General features: G+C 46.4%; 1 long non-coding RNA gene across 1 annotated transcript in view; it reads left to right on the forward strand.

Annotated features, from left to right (window-relative positions):
• Positions 1-18,418, forward strand: part of LOC112907157 (uncharacterized) — a 39,776-nt gene extending 21,358 nt beyond the window's left edge. Inside the window, exons 2-4 of the long non-coding RNA XR_011996386.1 lie at positions 11,207-11,400; positions 13,333-13,554; positions 14,359-18,418. This is a non-coding gene — a long non-coding RNA (uncharacterized lncRNA). The remainder of the gene's footprint in view (positions 1-11,206; positions 11,401-13,332; positions 13,555-14,358) is intronic.
• The last annotated feature ends 1,045 nt before the right edge of the window (positions 18,419-19,463 follow it).

Below are 19,463 nucleotides of genomic sequence, written 5' to 3' on the forward strand. Positions count from 1 at the left end.
ACATCAACTCTGAGGGCCATGCTTTCCCTCTTTTGGAAATCTGTTTCCTGTTTAAACCCACTTGGTTCTTTTGCTTCATCTCTTTGGCCCCCATGAGGGGTTATGTGTGCTATATTTTTGGTGCGAGTTTCTGAGTCTATCTCTGCATGCATGAGTATGTTCCCTGTCTCCTCCACTCTGGTCAAAGTTTGACAGATGGCTGTGGCTCTCCACCGAGCCCTCTGCAGAGCTGTGTGCAGAATGCAAGTTGCCTCCTTCACTGGTCCAAAGCCTGTTTGGGACAATTCACAGCTCTGCAGTCTTAGCCATCACTGCAAGAGGCCAATTTGTACAGCTTTCCCTGTATCACTTCATGTCCACTGTATACTAGCCCTGTACTGGATCTATGCTGAGCTACTGAACACTAAGAGATTTCACTTCTGTCTCAGGGATGTTTGATGAGTTGATATGTCTTGACCTCAACAAGCTTAGAACAATTAAACAAGACATAATATTTCAACTGGGTTGGAATACCTCTAACCATTACCCAGTATACCTTTTGGGAGAGAAGGAGTACATATTGAGGTTTGGTTTTTCACTAAAAGGGATTTTTGGGATTCACTAAAGTGTTAGGTCTCTACTGCAGATAGAAAACTATCTTTATACAAGGTTGTAACTCTTGACCATCCATCTGTAGGTTCATGCTTTAATGGCTTGCTTATTAATTTTCTTTTTCAAAACAGAGGGCCATATTAAACCACTTTTGTTCTCATGCAGTGGTCTGCACTTGAAAAATGTTGGCCAAAGTCAGGACTACAATCTGTGACCACAGGATGGAATGGAAGTGAATTCATCCACAAAAAAATCAGAAATATGACCTTGGCCCTATTACCATTCACTCAAGTAGGAAATAGGCCCAGAGGCCTGGCAAAGCCGGAGCTTGATAATCACAAACTTGTGAAAGAGCAGGCTACCCTGCAAATGACCAGTTACAAGTCCTTCTGGCTTCTGGAGCAGGCTGACCCCAGATCCCTGGTGTCCGGCTTCTTCCCCCAAATAGTTTCATGTTTGAAATAGTCTTCCCCACTTCAGCAGGTGGGAATAAGTCAAGTGAAATGCCTTTCAAGCAGTGAATCATGACGGTAAAGAGCAGGGGATTGAGAATGAGGCATATCTAGCCTGTATCCCAGCACAACCACCTAGTTGCTCTCTGGTCTTGGGCAGGTGGCTCAACCTCTCTAAACCTTATTTCCTCAAATTTACAAAGGGGATAGTGATAGCACCTACTTCATGTGTTTGCAGGGGGCAGGGAAGGGATTAAATGAGAAAAGGCATGTGGGTGCTTAGCACTGTGCTTGTCATATAGCTAGGCACTCACTCAGTGGTAGCTCTTCTTCCTATATTAATGACATTAAGAACCGTAATGATAAGAAGTCATATTTGAAATGATTAAGTCAAGAGAGGGCCCAGGTCAGCTGCACTCTCAGCGCCGCCCCCCCCGACCTGCCTGCCCCAGTGGCTCCCGCCTGCCTTCTTCCAAGGTGACCCAGCTTGGCAGTGCCAGCTCTGTGCAGGGCTGCTGAGTGAGGTAAGAAATTCGGCCAGGATCAAGCTGCCTGGGCATGACCCCTGAACTGGAGCCATGGAAGGAAGAACACAGGGGACAGGGGAGACTTGGGGTGTTACTGGGCTGGCTAGGACTCTGCCAAGGAAGTGGGTTTGTGGTGGGGTGAGAGCAAGGTAAGCAGAGGGGAGGGGCAGAGCTTGAGAAGGTTCAGCAGGAAGGAAGGCAGTTGAGAAAAAAAATCTATCATGTGTCTTATTGGCTTCTTGGTATCATACTCTGGAAATGAAGAATCAGGAAGAAACCAACACAAGGCTTCTGGGGTGTCACAAAATATCAGATCTCTCTCTCTGACTTTTCTTGGGGGGGAATACAAAGGGGGTGCCTCACCAGCATCCTATCTGCAATTCCAAAGAAGGAAAAGTGGGCTGTGTTTTAAAGAGAGGTCAGACTCTCAGACCAAGATCTAATGTGCCCTTTTAGCCCTAAAAGTCTTGTTGCACAACCCAGTGTTATTTCCACAGGCAGCTGAAGTAATTCTGCTCTTGAAATCCTGCCCCGTGTGACTTTTTTTTTTCTTGTTTGCTAGCTCAGTGATTAAATAATCATGGCAGAAGCATTCCTCAGTTTTGTGAGGTGAGGACATCAGCAGCTAGCCCACGTTTCCAGAAAGAAGTGCTATGTCCGGGTACTTGGGGCTGGAGTCATAGAGCTGGTCCCACCCTCAGGGAGCACCTGTCTAATGTCCTTCCCCAGCCATCAGTTAACCAACTGAGATGCAGCTCCTCGGAGCAGACTGAGTGCCCCACTGGAGCCGTGCCCCGTGGAACCCTGAGAAGGTTCTATCACAACAGGAAGCAAAAGTCATGGGAGAGCAAGATGTCAAAAGCAAGATTTCTTCAGCACCTTGGAAATACCCACTTGCCTGCCCACCCTCCCCTCGGTTTCACCTCTTATCTCTGCTAAATCCCTCGTGGTTCCAGATCTTTTCGGGCCTCTGTTTCCAAACTTGAATCAGGCTTTGTTGTGGGGAGGGGAGGCCGAAGTGAAAAATTTCACCAATGTTTTTGACTCTGAGTCTCCTCACCTCCCCATGAAATGGTCTATTGTTTGGAACAGTTTATTCTTGGAAATATGGGAGCTCGGCTGTTCTGTCCTCATCTCAGATTTTGCACATTCCCAACCAATCCTTCATCTTCAAAATCAGCCCAGTCTCCTCATCTCTCTTAAACACAACCACCATCTGCCCGGCCGTTCAAGTTAAGCTTTGACTCACACCTGCTAGCCTCATAAACAGGCGCCACCAGATTCGGCTGATTCTTGACTCGTCTGAAATGTCACTCTACGGGCCCCCTCGTCATGGTCACCCCCAGATGGTCCCAGCCTTTATCACTTCCTTGTGCCTAGACCTCACTAACGACCCTCTACCAGACTTCGTCTTCAGCTCATTTTGTGCTGCCCGGCGTGTCAAAATCAATTCACCCAGAGCACAGATTTCATCACTCCCCTTTCTGCAGGGAAGCCCCATCACGGGCGGATGGTGCAAAGTCCAGCCAGATACCCAGCTGGGCATTCCCCACATTCCTCTGTGCTCTGGCTGCCAACTTCCCCAGGCAATCTCCCCACTCCCCAAAAGACACCCACTGCTCCCACCGGGCTGCTTTTAATACTGCACCCTGCTTGGTGGGGGGCAGATACTAACTCATGGGAAGCAAGAGAGGGAGGAAGGCCAGGAGGGAGGAAGCGCTCAGCTTCATCTCTTCCACCAACCATTCTAGTCCTTACCATGGGCACCCGCCTGGGAACTGTTCCATCTGTGTCTACACTCAGTAAAAAACAAACAAGCAAGCCCCAAAGCTTTTACCATGGAAATTTCCAAACGTGCATAAAAAAAACCCTCATAGACTCATTTGCTGGCTTCTATGAGCCATCAAGTTTTGCCATATTTTATTTCATCACTCCTCCCTCTGTATTTGGGGTGGGTGGGTGGGGTAGGAAACCATTTTAAAGCAAATTCCAGACATTCTGTCAATTTATTCCCAAATATCTCAGCATGCACCTCAAAAAAGGGATCTTTTTTTTACACAGCCACAATGCCATTCTCACACCTAATAAAATCACTAACTCCTCCCTACCATCTATTTCTCAGTCTACATTCAAGTTCCCTAAATTATCTTTAAAAATATGATTTTTAGAGCTGAGTGTATTTTAATCAGCATTCAAATAGCAACGAACTTTCTCATTGCATTTGGTTATGTCTGTGAGTTCTCTTTTAACACCTTCTAAACTAAAAGAGTCCCTCCTCCACTTTTTCCGCCATGCCATTGATTAAATAAACAGACCAGGTTAACTATCCTGTGTAATGTCTAACATTCTAGATTTGGCTGATCACTTTCTTGTGGTGTCATTTACAGACCACTCATTTCAACCCTTATATGTTGCCTTACACTGTCTTTGACTAAGTTTTGTCTTTGTCCTGCTAATTCCGCTGGAAGTACAAACACCCAAAGAAAAAGTGCATGTGTGTGTGTGTGTGTGTGTATTTATCTGTATGTATTTGTACTTTTGTTATGAAGGGTTGTTCACATACCAGATCCTCAATAAATACTTGCTAAATAGCCTTTCTTGAGCTCTACTGTCTGCAGAATTATGTACTAGAGAGAGACGTACAGAAAGAAAGAGATGGATTTCTAACCTTCATGTTTTCAGTGCTGCTAATTATGCAGGACAGTGGTTTTCCCAACTTGAACATGCATCAGAATCAACTGGGGGGCCTGTTAAAAACCTAGATTGCTAGGCTCCATCTCAGGGTTCCTGATTCAGTAAGTCTGGAATGTGCCTGAGGATCTGCATTTCTCACAGGCTCCCACGTGATGCTGCTGGTTCAGGGACCAAACTTTGAGAACCACTAATATGAGATGTGAGCTTCAGAAAGTCTTCTACAGTCCCTGGGGCCCAGGCCATTATGCAGCTTTGATTCCCAAGGCTACCTACTTCTGAGACTCGGTGTGTGACTTGGGTTGTCGATACCTTTCAGTGGGACATTGCTACTTGCAAGGCTTGTTTTCTGGTGGATAGGGGTGAGATGAGGGAGCCTGCATGTGGGATAGAGGAGTGGCTTCCTCCAGTGGAGGGAGAGGTCAGCTAGACCCTGTGAGTCACAGGAGGTTTGAGAGGAACAGGGTATCAGGGACCTGGATCCTTAAAAGCTTCACGCCAGGGGCTCTGCATATAATGTGTATGCATGCAGCTTTGCCCGGTATGGGGGTTCCCAGCAGCCCCAATATAGGACAGTCACAGGCAGGATGTGGCTGAGGCCTTTTGCTCCAGTGCTGTATCCAGATATGGATGGAAAAGATGCCCTTAGGAAGGAGTGGGAAAAATGAGAAAACTTGAAAGTCTTTTTTTTAAAAGATTTGTTTATTTATTTGAGAGAGAGAGAGAGAGAGGCCAGAGGGAGGGGCTGAGGGAGAGAGAGAGAGAGAAACCCAAGCAGACTCCCTGCTGAGCACAGAGCCCCACACAGGGCTTGATCTCATGACCCTAAGATCATGACCTGAACTGAAATCAAGATTCGGATATTTATCTGACTGAGCCACCCAGGTGCCCCAAACTTGAAAGTTTTTTAAAAGCATCCTAGAATCAAAGTGACTAAAAACAAAAACAAACAAACAAAAAAAAAAACTTGTTACTTTGCTCAACTCTCAACCAGACCTCTCCCTATACCAGGCCTATGTCTTTCCCTACAGATAGTAGTATTTTCCTAATGATAAAATATCCTGTTGTTTCATCTTTGTATCCCCTACCTCATTCTTGGAGGACAGACTCCCTTATCAATCTCTTAAGTATGGACAGTCACCGTGTTCCATACTTGGCCCGCAACTCTTCTCACTATATATATTCTCCTAGAGAAACATTAGCTACTTTTTTAGCTTCAACTTTTCACCCAGTGGCTCTCCCCAAATATCTACAGCCTAGATCTCTCTCCTGAGCTCCAGACTATAACTCCAACTTCTTGCTAGATGCCTCCAGTTAGCATGCTCAATACGTCTAATCTAATTTATTTTCTCCATCTCAACATTTATCCCTTCCTCTGGCCTTGCACCCCATCATCCAAGATGGGGACACCATCTCTTGAGTATTCAAGCTTAAAGTCAGGGAGTTCTCTTCAAGTCTTCTCTTTTCCTCACCCACCATCTATCTAATCATTCATTAAGCTCTGTATTTTCACTCCTGAAATGTCTTTCTAATTCATATCCTCCTTGCAATCTCCTGCCTTTGACTTAGTTTCAGTCTTCATCATCTCTTTCCTGCATCATTGCTAACTAGGCATAGGCACTGCATGCTTACTATGTGCCAGGAGCAGTGCTCAAACATGTGATACCTTCTCTGATTGAAGTACAAGCTAATAACATTTCCTTTTTACAGACAAGAGAATCGAAAGGCTTAAAGATACTAAGAAACTTGCTCAAGGTCCTCTGTTCACTGGTGAGTACCTTGTACTGGAGGCACCTGGGTGGCTCAGTGGTTGAGCATCTGCCTTCAGCTCAGGTCATGATCCCGGGGTCCTGAGATCGAGTCCTGCATTGGGCTCCCCATATGGAGCCTGCTTCTCCCGCTGCCTGTGTCTCTGCCTCCCTGTCTGTGTCTCTCATGAATAAATAAATAAAATCTTTGAAAAAAAAAGTACCTTGTACAGATGTAGGAGAGTGTGGGATGCATATTAGAATCAACTGGGGTGGCTTAGTCGGTTAAGCGTCTGCCTTTAGGTCAGGTCATGATCCCAGGCTCAGACTCCTTGGGATCAAGCCTGGCGTCAGACTCCTTGCTCAATGGAGAGCCTGTTTCTCCCTCTGCCTGCTGTTCCCTCTGTTTCTGCTCTCTCTTTCTCTCTGATAAATAAATAAATAAATAAATAAATAAATAAATAAATAAATAAAATCTTTTAAAAAGAAAGAATCAAGTGGGGAGATTTTAAAGCCTACCATTTATCCCATTTGTAACCCAGACCAATTGAATCAAAACACTACCTACTTCTATAGCTTCAACGCTCTCCCCAGATGTTCATGTCTCTCCCCCAAATATCTCCAGCCCAGACCTATTTCTTGAACTCCATGCTCCTTCCTCAGGCGATGCTCCTAGGCAGTCAGAGTTGAGAACCACTGTTTTACTGCCTCTATGCATAACTACTTCACCTGCTCCCCATCCGCCTCCACTTCAAACCTTCCTCCAGAATGCTGTCTAGCTGTCCTTTTTTTAAAAAATCTATTTATTTTATTTATTTATTTATTTATTTATTTATTTATTTATTTATTTATTTTTAGCTGTCCTTTTAAAACACCACCATGATCATGCTGCCCCAGTGGCTCCCCTGTGCTGGCACAATGAAGCAGATACTTCTCAGCAGAGCGTCCAGACCTCCATGGTCTGAATGCTCATCTGTGAGCTCCCTTCCCTTACTCTCTACCTGCAGCCACATAACACACTTGAGATTTCTAGTACTTTGCACATGCTATTTGCTCAGCCTGAAGTGGCCTTTCCTGCTTTTCTCTTCTCCAGTTTAACTCTCTAGCAAATAGCTTCTCTTTTTTCTTTTCTTGAGATGCAGTTAAAATGTCACATCTATAACTTCCCTGGGTAGTACTAATGGCTTCTCTTTTGTTCTCTTTGCAATGTGCCTCATTACTCTGAGCTGCAATGATTTATTTATACCCTTGTCTACTTCAAAAGACTTTGAGTCTCAAGAAGATCTGTGTCTTGTTCATATTTTTACTCCCATAATCTAGCCCATGTTAAGGCACTCGGCAAATGTTATCTGAATGAATGGATGAATGAATGAATGAATGAACAAACTTCAAGACTCTTGCTAGCCTGTGCTGCCTACTGTCGCTGGGCTGTATGGTCAAGAGCAGAGTCTTTGAGTCAGAGGAGTCCAAATCCAGGTTCTGCCCCCTTTCTAGCTGTATGGCCGCTCCCCAGAGGCTAACTTTATTCCCTCTGTTCACAGTTTAGTCTCCTCATCTGTGAAATGGGGATACCAATGGTACCGACCTCACAGAATGGCTTTAAAGGTTAAATGAGATTAGTCCATAGCACTCGGTAATATCCATTTTTATTATTTGCTTAGAAAAACAGCTTTCCAATATATCATTTGATATCACTTATGAAAAATCACATCTATATGTGTTCTTGTGTGTGTATAAATATATATGTGTGTGTAGATATATATCATATGTCCCCAAAACACTCTAACCTATAGTATGCATATACCAGCCCCATGAACACACATGTAAAATACACAAATGCTCATACTCTCTCAGGAGGCAGAAATTCTGAGTCCAGATGTAGCTGGGCCTCGGGGACATTGAGAATGTGCCTTAGGGACGCGTGGGTGGCTCTGCAGTTGAGTATCTGCCTTTGGCTCAGGGCGTGATCCTGGAGACCGGGGATCAAGTCCCGCATGGGGCTCCCTGCATGGAGCCTGCTTCTCCCTCTGCCTACGTCTGTGTTTCTCATGAATAAATAAATAAAATCTTTAAAGAGAGAGAGAGAGAGAATGTGCCTGTAGAGAGGACGTGTAGACCTCAAGCCATCTCTGGCCCTCAGCCGGTAGGGAGGGGCAGGCACTCTGCCAATTCTGAAACAAGGAAGTGACATTCCTATTCATCCAAGTCTTCGAGTAAACACCTGACCTGGGTGTCTGGAGACAGACCCCCTTATGAAGTGTGGGCCCATGGAGGCCTGGCCCGGCGGCACAAGTCTGTTTCTCCGGGCAGAGGAGTGGGGTGAGGAGTGGAGGCCTCAGGCCCCCAGCACAGCACACAAAGGACAGTGGAGAAGTTTCTAGAGTAGAAAGGAACCAACTAACTGCAGTCCGAACAGGACTTATTTTTATTCCCAGAAGTTTAGGAAATACAGGAGGGACTGGATGGAAGAAGCTCCATTCTACAGTTTAATTGGAAGTTCTTTATTTTTCCACTGAAAGAGAAAACGTGTAGTGATTTTTGAACTGGCTTTGATGCATAAGCCTCAATCTTGCTAGAGTTTAATAGCAAATATATTACCCTGGTGGTCACATTATATGCTTGCTCCGTGTTGGCATGTCTTGTGAGCAAGAAAAAGCAGGTGTCACGTGACCTCCAGAAATCAAATTTGCTTTCCTGTTGAAGGGAGCAAATGATGCCAAGTATTAGGACAGAAATGAGGGAAGTTTCTGGAACTGTGAACCATCCCTGATCCTTGGAGAAAAAGGTAGAGAAATTAGCAGCCAATAGAACAGAGGATTGAAGACTCATCCAGCGTGGGCCCTAGCGTCAGGCCCCAGGTCTACATTCAGTTTAGAGTCAGCGTGGGGAGGTCACAGGGTCAAGGAAAAGAAGAGAGAATCCCCAATTCCCTCAAAGGACATGATCTCTACCCTCAGAAGTTTACATTGTAGTTGGGGAAATGAGATGGACACTCATGAAATCATTAGGCAAAAAAGTCTCCTTCTATCTCCTTCATCCTTATATCTTAGGCAGTGGAGACCTTAGGTGCTGAAGAAGTTTACAGAAATTTATCACTGAGCAGGACTGCCACCGCGTACAGCCACAGAGGTCCTCCCTCCTTCATCACTTACAGAACACTAATGATCCCAATCATCACCAGCCAAAGGAGGGAGGAGCACACATTAATACATTAATATCCAAAATTCTACTAACTTGCAGTCCCGATGAAGGAGGACTCCAGCCTCTCCTTCCACTGCCCCAAAGTTCCCAGTTCTTTTGTTTGTTCTCCCTTCCTCCTTCCTCCCTTCCCTCCTTCTTTCCTCCCTCCCTCTCTCCTTCCTTCCTCCCTACCTTTTGTTGAGATACCATTTACATAGCACAAAATTTTACCATTTTAAAGTGCACAGTTTATAGGACTTTAGTATTTTCATAAGGTTTTTGTGATCATCACCACTAATTCCAGTACATCACCATCACTGATAAAGAAACTGTGTGCATGAAGCAGTTGCTCCTCTTCCTCTCCTGCCCCAGCCCCTGGCAACCGCTGATCTACTTTCCATCTCCCTGGATTTGCCTATTTCTGCACATTTCATGTAAGGGGAACCGTGCACTAGGTAGCCTTTTGTGTCTGGCTTCTTTCATTTGGGTTTTCAGGGCTCATGCATGTTGTATCAATGTCTCAATACTTCATTCCTTTTCTCAGTTCTTTGTGGGCATCCCAGATGGTAGTTCCCAGATGCTCAGGCCCAGGTCTGCTCAGGAACTTCTGCTCCATGGAAGCCACTTGGGAGAAATGCCTCACAGCTGTCATCTCTGGCCACTTTGCAGATGTTCTCTTGTTTCGGTTTTGTCTTCTAGTATTCTTCAACCTGGAAACTCCTAGGTGTCAAAGGATCTTAATTTCCTATCAGTCCTTGGCTCCCCCACCCCGGGGCTGCACTCCGTGCAGACTTGGGACCATGGTTCCCCTCCCTGCCTGGGCGCTGGCTCTGATCCCTGGGTGTTTAGGAAGACCCCACCTACAGCTTGTACTGACAGGCTTCTCTGGTGCCGGAAGGAGAGCCTGGTCTGCCCCCCTCATCTCTCTCGTTTACTCTGATCCTTGAGATTAACGTGGGATGGAGCCCAAGACAAAGCAAGCATATCCTAAAACAAGAATTGAGGTGAGAGTGGTTTTTATGGATGTGTTTCCAGGAAAAATCAGGAGTATGGCAACGTAGCCTGGGGAGTATGTGGAAGCCAAACAGGGATGAAATCAAGTGACAAGCTCAGTCCCACTGGGGACCAATGCCCCTGTACCTATCAGTCACTGGTCCAGGGCTGCTCCATGGGTGTGGACAGTCCAGGCCCTCACCTCACAGGGTCCCCAGGTAAAGGACATCCTGACAGCTTGAGGACAGCCCTTTGACATAGAGACACAGGTGCTGGCTGTTAGAAGTGAAAGCACATGGGCTCGGCAACCCTCACTTTCTTAAGGTTTCCTTTCCCCACAAACATCAGAACCTCACACATGCTATCACGTAGCATGATGCTGAGACTCAGCAACTATTTGTTGATAGCTAGATGATAGCTAGACTGGTTGATCGGTTGATCAGTTGGCAGACAAACTTCATTGGAGCCCTCAAGATAATTTTCTTCACAACCGCAAAACACTTGAAAAAATTGGAGTATGTGTTATGCACATCGCTGGCTAACCCCTTGCACCTCGCTGGACGTGCTTTGGCAGTGAACACACACGAAGGTGACAGCCGCTAGACTGTGATGTAAGGGCAGGAAACGTGGAGCCCCCGTGGAGGCCTCGTGAGGTTCCAGGTGATGACCTCCACTGTCAACCAAGTGTCCAACATGTGATAAGCCAGGGATTCAGGCCTCATTCAGGTGAGGTGTAACTCTCACCCTGGATACTAGAAGAGCCTCTCTCTGGCAACTGGAATGGCTCTTATTTTCCTCTTTTTTCTCTGTGCACAGAAGCCCAGGGAGCAGAGAACAGGGTTCTCTGACTGATTCGGGTCGGTTACTGAACCTCTTTATTTTTCTGCTTCCTCCCCTGCTTTGCACACTCCCTGAGGTCCATGTAAAGATTACATCAGCGAATGTGAAGGGGCTTTGGGAAGCATATTCACCAAGCTAATGAATTTTTTTTTTTTCTCTCAAATGGCTTTTGGCTTTGTAAAAGGAATCTTGGGCAACTGAGAAGAGTTTCAAAGGGTGAAGCCGAGAAGCTTTCCTTGAGACCTCAGTGAGGCCTGAGCCCCCATGGGAGGTCACCACAAGCCCAGACCTGGCCTGTGCCTGTCCACTCACTGACCTGTCAGGCTACAGCATGATTGCTCAGGAAAGGTCCCCCGGGGGCCCCAGCACAACGAAGAGGTAAGGAGAGAAGGCAAAGGGGGAATATAAAAAAGGGTATGGGGTAAATGAAGGAAAGTCAAGAGAGGATGGGGGGAGGTAGGCAACAAAGAAGACAGAACCAAAGGAGGGACAAAGGGAGACAGAGGTGGCCATGCCAGAGGGTGAGGGCCACCGTTGGTGAGGGGCACTGTTCCTGTGATGTCTGCAACTTGCACTTCTAGGCACCTGTTCTATGATGGAGGCCACATTCGCCACATCCTTGTCACAGCTCTGCTCTCCACCCTTCGGCCACCTTCCCATATTATTGGAGGGGACAAATGTCCAGGAGGGTCTCCAAGGCAGTGTGACCTTGACCCTACCCCCCCACCCCCCCAATGTCCCGCAGGGTTTGGGCAGAAGGTGGCCAGGAGAGTCAGGAAGCTGCAGGCCCTGATCCGGGCTGGCAAACAGAGGGCTCTCAGTAAGTGTGCCAGCCTGTAAATTGTCCTTTTGTTTTGCGGGCTTTACCGAACACGGTTTTATTTCATGTGACTGTGCTATTTCGGGAGGAGTAAATATTGCCGGCGGTCTGTTTAAAAAGGCCAATGACCTGAAATGTGTGTGTGTATGTGTTATATTTTTTCCCCTTTTCTTTTCCATTTGAATTATCTCCAAGAGACAGGTCTGTCCAAGCATCGTGGTGCTTTAATTCACTGGCTTTTATTTCTAACTTTCTCTTTCCGTCCCGTGATATGTGGAGCTGGTGAACAAAGGAAGAGACGAGAAGGGGACAAAGGCACGAGCGCTGCCCTAGGCCCGAGGAAAGAGGGGGAGAGGTCCAGGGTGCAGCCCGGAAGAGGGCAGGGAGCCATGGGCTCTCTGCTGCCTTGGCTGCTTCCGGAACTGGTGTCTGACCTATAATTACAGCCTCTTTCCTCCGATTTCCTCTGTGAAAATAGCAACATTCGGGCTAAGCGCAGAATAGAAAAAAAGCCCTACATAAAGGATCAGGGATTTATAAATATAGTTAAAATGGCAGGATGGTTACCCCCACGGTTTAGTTCTCTAAGAGTGGGTTGGGAAAGGGTGGGGGGGCACAGTTCTTGAAACTTGTCTCAGCCCCTAAGATAACCAGGTGCTCTCTTTGGGGGCCCGATCAAGGAGAGATTTGCTCCAGGTTTTTTTCCACCAGATGTCAATCATTGTAAGGGTGGATATCCCTAGCCAGGCACATTCCCCTCTCGGGAGTTTTTATTTCGACTTCTTAAGGATTCCACTCCCATCTCATTGTTCAGGCTGTTCTCCTCAAGCCCTTATCTCTAAGGAGGGGGAAGAGGATATCCTTGTCTCAGCAAATACCTCCTAGTCTCCTGGACTCTTCCTCCAGGACAAACACTGCATTCCCGTTGGAATTGTCATGTATTTCTATGTCCCAGCACCCTGGTCATAGCTTACCCACACTGGCCCTTCCACAGGGATCTCTTAACTTGGGACAAGTGAGAGATCCCCAGCAACATTCATGCCTAGTGATGGAGACTGTCAGGTGGAAGTATGGCCATGGGAAGTGGAGTCAGCCTGTTGCAGTGGAAAGAGGATGAAGCAACCATGTGTGAGAAGCAGAGGCCAGAGGCAGAGACCAAGGCCTGCCCGGGACTGACGTCCTCGGTTCTCATGATTCCTGAGGCCTAGCTCCATGTATCCCTGATCTTTGCATAGTTTAGATACTCAACCTTTCCTTGAATTCCATGAGTTAATACAGTCCCTCTTTTGCCTCAACTGGGTCAAGTGGGGTTTTTGATGTGTGCAACCAAAAATCTTGATGAATGTGGTAGTGCTAATGCCAAGAATTCTCTAGGGAAGTTGACAAACCAATATTATCAGTGCGGCTTCTCAAAACTGGTTCCACAAAGGGCTAAGAACAATGTTTATACCATGCTGATCTGGACTTACTGTCACTCTTCTACTTTCCAGAAAGATGAGCATTGGGAAGGGGAATGAAAATATCCCAAGCAGCATTTATGACCTAGCTACTGAAGAAGAGGAAGGAATCTGGGGACCAGACTTGTGTCCGGGCCTCTGCCTTCGTGTGCAATCACACAAAACCTTTCCAGATAGGAGATTTCCAGAAGGAAGTACCAGAATTATCTTCCTATCACCCACCACAATGTCTTAACTCTCACCATGGTATCTATAGTAAGTTAAACCCAACTTCCACGTCTGCCTCTTTGTAGAGCCGAAGAACTGTGACTGATCGTGGTCAGCATAATAGTTCTTCCTATACTGAGAGTCATCATCTCCATGATAAGTGACTTTGGTCTCCTCTCAGCATCAAGAGGGCCGATGTCATGGCCTGTCATGGTGGTGCAGAGTATGCCCTGGGCTAGGCATCTGAGGACCTGCATTGCAGCTGAGCTTTTGCTACTAGGCACTTGGAAGACTAGCTAAGTCCGTGGGTCCAGTTTCCTTATCTGTTAAATAAGGAATTGGGTTAGATAAATCTCTAAACTGTCCCCTCTCTCTCATAAGCCATTACTTCAAGGCAAGTTCCTGGCCTCGAGTCATTCTCCACAGTGAATACTGTTTGCTTTCCACCAAAAGCAGGAGTGACAAATGAAAAAGAACAAGAAATTCAGAAAATTTTGTTTTCTCACGTTTAAGGAGAGATGGATCTTTTGACAAAATTAAGGCTATTTCAACATACTATTAGATTTTTAAAATACCGAGTTTATTACGCAAGAAACACATGTTCACTATAGAAAATGTAGATATAAGTAAGTAAAAAGGAAGCAACTCAGGTTATCATACTTCCTATCAAAGATAGCCTCAACATTTTGTGTGTGTAAATGAGAAATTTTTCTGTACACATATATACACTTTTTATGAAAACAGGATCAGAATATCCATTTTGTTTTTCAAGCTGGTCTTGACATATTGAAAACATCCTTCTGTGCTAATAAATACACTTACATAGCATTGATTTTCTTTTTCTTTTTAAAGGTTTTATTTATTCATGTGAGAAAGAGAGAGAGAGAGAGGCAGAGACACAGGCAGAGGGAGAAGCAGGCTCCATGCAGGGAGCCCAACGTGGGACTCAATCCCAGGACCCCAGGATCACACCCTGAGCCAAAGGCAGACCCTCAACCGCTGAGCCACCCAGGCTATTCAATAGCTATACAGCTATTGATTTTAATAGCTGTATAGCAATCTGCTGTTTGGGTGGATCTTAATTTATTCAATCAATCTTCTACGACTGGATAGTTTTATTTTTCATTATTATTAAGCAATCATATATATGTATGTATATATACACTTTGTATGTGTGTATAATTTTTTTACTTTTTTTTTATTTTAAGACTCCTAAGTGAACAGACAGTACAATTCAATATGATTAGGGATGCAAAGCAGCCACACTCTTCCTTGTGGGTTCCCGTCTTAGTCAAGCTCTTTCGGGTCGCAGGGAAGCATTTAATTCCTCTGTACCACATGACCTCCCACCACCCTGGTCACAACTGATTGGACTGGCATCCTCTCCTCTGCAAAGGCAGCCATCTGGAGGCTAGCCAAAAGCCTATGAGGGGCCTGGCAGGAGTCCTGCGCCCTGGAGAGGGATTCCTTTCCTGGGTGGTGCTGAGCTAACTGAGCAGACTCTCCCTCCGGGTGTTGAATGCATGACAGGCAGGTGACCTCCGTAGGAGGGGCAGGCACGGGGATGGATCTGTGGGGTAAAACCCCATGCACTGAAGTAACCAGTGGGTTTCCTACCACCTGGGGGAAGAAGAAATCTCTTCCTGCATGATTCCCAGGGTTCCCCCTCCCTGACTCCAGGTAGTGTAGCAAGGAGGATAAAGCTGTGGTCTCTGGAGCCTGGGTTCGGATCCTGGCTCTGTACTTCTTACCTGTGCGATCTTAGGCTACTTAGTCTTCTTGTTCCTGGATTTCCTCATGTGACAATAAGGACGACAAGGCCTACTACTAAAGGTTCCTGTGAAAACTACATGAGGTAATAGATGTCAGAGCCTTTAGAAGCGTGCCTGGTACACAGCAGATGCCATTATGATTATGGCTCTGCCAGTACGGTTTGCCCTACCTACAGTCTCAGGAATCTCAGGAGGCTTCCAGGTCACCGATATCAGCAAGGACACACTGGGGACTTCAAATATCCTGCTATTATTAGTTTATTCTTGGAGTACTGCTGGTCCTTCTCACCTCTTTGGTCTCCAGCCCCACCTGCTCACCCATGGAGGCCACCAAATGTGGGCCTTTAATGTCCGATTGCTGAGCAGCCCCTGAAGCCCTGGATTGATATTAGCTGGAGAGAGGCTCAACTGAGCCGGGTGACTAGAAAGTCAGGAATTCCAGAGGACAGGCAGCAAGTTTAGTATAAAGGTGTCAGGGATTATTGAGCACTTCCCTGTGCCAGCATTAGGCTGGGTGTGCTGTGTAGTACTAATAACAATAATAGTAATAGCTAACACACACTCATACCATCTGCCAATTACTATCCTAAGCATCTTACATGTGTTTTCTCATTTAATAACCATTAACCCCAAGTCATTGGAGTAGATAGTACTATTATCTCCATTTCACAGGCAAGGAAACTGAGGCACAGAGAAGTCAAGTAACTTCCCTAAGTTCCCATAGCCACCCAGGGGCCCACCTGGGCACGTACTTCATCGCTACTCCTAAAGCTTTTTGACTGACAGTGAAGTATGGCCATGTATGCATGTGCACGTCTAGTTCTCACAGGAACTCGTAATAGCTCGTAGGTTAGCGTGGGCCCATTTTATGGAGGAGAAAATTGAAGGCCAGAGAGGTGAAACATGTTCAGGTCACATAAGTCACAGGGGCTGGATTTTTGCCACCAGGCCTGTCTGGCTGTGTGGCACCTCAACACAGACAAGACCAGGTAAAAGGACTGGAGACCGCTCAGTGGGCTTGGGAAGGAAGCCCCTGGAGACCCCAGAGCACCACCGACTGCAGGTCGGGTCTGCTGGGAGTAGCATCAGGCACGGCAAAGGAGCCACACCTCTGACTGCCTGGTTCTTTGCTGGTTTCAGGGCATACCAGCGAGCTAGCTGGGTGGGCTGATTGAAGTCCCACAGTGACGTGCCTTTTAGGAAGGAGAACCCAGCAGAGCCGAAAACTGGCTCGAAACGCAGCCACAACTCCAAGTGGAAAAATTTCAAAGCTGCTCTCACTCTCCACGCTCATGTTCTAAGCCATCTAACTTTTTTTTCTCTCCCCACTGAGTTTTTTCAGTCTCCCTTCAAACTGTGTCTGGCTCATGATCATTAAGATTCTAGAACCACAGAACTGGAGGGAACCTTAGTGGTGATCTGATGCCCCTTGTTAAGGCTATTTAAAGCAACGGTTGCTTCTCATTGTATGTCGAAACCATTTCTCCCTGAGGAAGAAGACTTGCCCCCTTGTTAAAGGGACTGAGGAACTGGCTAATGGCAGAGCTATTTCAGGCGCTTGCCTGGAATTGGATAAAGGAGGCTGAAGGGACAGATGCCTCTGGAGACTTGGCTTTGCCTGTCAATTCCTACCACCGCCACCAGCGGCGGCCAGGTCCTCACTGGGGAAGGCCAAAGGGTCTAACCCACGTTTTCCAAATCAGAGGGAGGTCTGGGAAGGTCACCAGGAACACAGAAATGATAGACTCTATTACAAAATTCACAAATACATCATGGTAATACCATGAAATTGTATTAACAGATACCTGTGCACGGTTTTATGGGAACACTCAAACCAGAAACTATCAGTGCCTGCAGGCTCCCAGACACCTGACCCCCCGGGGAAAAGAAGTGAGACCTAGAGAAACTGCAGGCCTGGAAGGCAGTAGGGCTTATCAGCTGAGGGCAGGTGACACTGGTTTTGCAATCCCACTTTCCCCTTTCTGGCTGGGGGAACATAACCAGTGACACACCTTGGCATTGTAAGACTTTATTCTCACGTGCAGTCATCTGATTGGGAGGTTCCCCCACTGAAGAGGAAATGAGTGGTGACTATAAAATGGAGTTATACTTCACAGATTCTTATCATCACTGTTGCTATTACCAGCAGCAAGCACTAATTGATTACCCAGCACTTTTCAGAGAGAGCGAGGAGAAGGTTGGTTCAGTGGACTGGAGGCTTATGTTGAGCTCAGCAAAGCTGAGTCCCATCCACAGTGGGGCCACAGCTATGGCATTGTGAGGCCCTGGGCTCCCAGCGGGGAGATTGAACTATGGCACGTCAGAACACGGACGATCTTTTTTTTTTTTTTTTTTTTAGGATTTTATTTATTCATTCATGAGAGACACAGAGAGAAGCAGAGACATAGGCAGAGGGAGAAGCAGGCTCCCTGTGGTGAGTCCCTGATGCGGGACTTGATCCCAGGACCCAGAGATCACGACCGGAGCCAAAGGCAGACGCTCAACCACTGAACCACCCAGGTGCCCCAGGACACGGATGATCTTAATCACATGTCAGTTGTTTCTCAACGGAAGCTAACAGCCAGCATTAGATAAATGTCTGCTAAGTGTCACTCTGATGATTTGTTTACACACCTTCTCCAATGAATCAGTACATTATTATTCCCATTTTGCAGGTGAAGAAACTATAAGAGATTAGGTCATTCTCCCAAGGTTTCCCCTTTGTACTGTGATCTCCACGAGAGAAAGGATTGCCTTATTATTGCTGCCTCCCTCGGCCCCGCAACAGTGCTAGGCATTAGGGGAGGTGTTCAGTAAAAAGTTTTTGAATGGGTGAATGAATAGGTAACAAATGGTGAAGCAGAGAAGACCATACTCTCTAGGAAAATGCTTTAGACTAACCAAAAGAACTACAATAATCCACAGCTCTTTTAAGCTTCTCTTTCTCCATGTATTTACCCATTGATTGTTTTCAATGGGAAGTGTCTTACTACTCTGTGGGTGTACAAGGTTGGTGGCTAATTTTGGAACACTTGTGAATCCTGGGCCTGGAGTCATGACCAAGGCTGGTGAGTCATATTTCCCACACAGAGCACCCTACACACTGGCTGTCAGAATAAACCAGAAGTTGCCATCTCGTCCCCCGCTCTGCCTGTCTCATTTTACCTTCTTGAAATGACGAAGGATGTTCTGCAGAGGGTGGAGCCAGGGTAACAGTAGACTTCTGGATACTCTTGCTCTCTGGAAACCTGAAATTGTGCAGGCTCTGCTGGAAGCCTCACATTCTACTGGAAGAGTCTGTGTCCCCCCGCCGCCCCACCCAGGAGATCAGTGTGAACCTGAAGTGGCCAAGGTGTCTTTACCGTAGGCAATGTGTGCAGGAGCCCCACTATGCCATCCAGGCAGGTGCACAGCATAACCTGTCACTAGGAGACTGTTAGCCTCTGTAACAAAGGATTTTTCTCATCCCTTACTCAGAGAGAAGAGTCTAAAAATACAGGTGCCCCCAAGAGAGGAAATACGTTGATTTAAAGTCACACAAAGTTGCAAAAAGCTGTTGGCAGACCTTCCTGGGACAGAAACAGGACAGAAATCAGGGAAATCAAAACAGGGGCAGAAGAGGTTTGGCATCTACCGCAGATTGTTGGGTACTTAAAATACAACCTACTGACTCTCATTCACGTTGTGGATTATTCGGGCTCCTTTGTGTGGCTGGGGTAGATGACTGAATCCTTGCTTCCAAGTCTCTCAAGGGGAGAAATACAAAGCCGGGGCAGGAGGTGGGGGTGGGGAGAGAAAAGGTCTTTGGCTGGACTAGATCACTTGTGACCTGTGAACAATATGATCAAGTTCATAAGCGATGAGGCTAAAAGTTAAACCGAGATTTTCATTTTTCTCCTCAGATTTTAACTTTCATAACTCCACCCTCTCCTTTATTATAGAGAATGGAGGATAGATAGCATCTGGGTGTGTGAGGACACGCTGGCTGGATGAGCAGCCCCACGATACTCCCAACTGCCAATTCCTCTGACAACCGTGCCCCAATAGCTTCCCTCCTCCTAACCACTCGGGATAATGCAGGTGTAAGAACGGAGGGAGAAGCAGTGCTTTTAAAAATAGATCTGACTTAGTAGTCTTTAAATAACCGAGGATTGTGATATGAGAGAGGGCTCCTTTGGATTTCCA

Source organism: Vulpes vulpes, chromosome 13, assembly GCF_048418805.1.
Source record: "Vulpes vulpes isolate BD-2025 chromosome 13, VulVul3, whole genome shotgun sequence".
NCBI classification, from domain to species: domain Eukaryota; kingdom Metazoa; phylum Chordata; class Mammalia; order Carnivora; family Canidae; genus Vulpes; species Vulpes vulpes.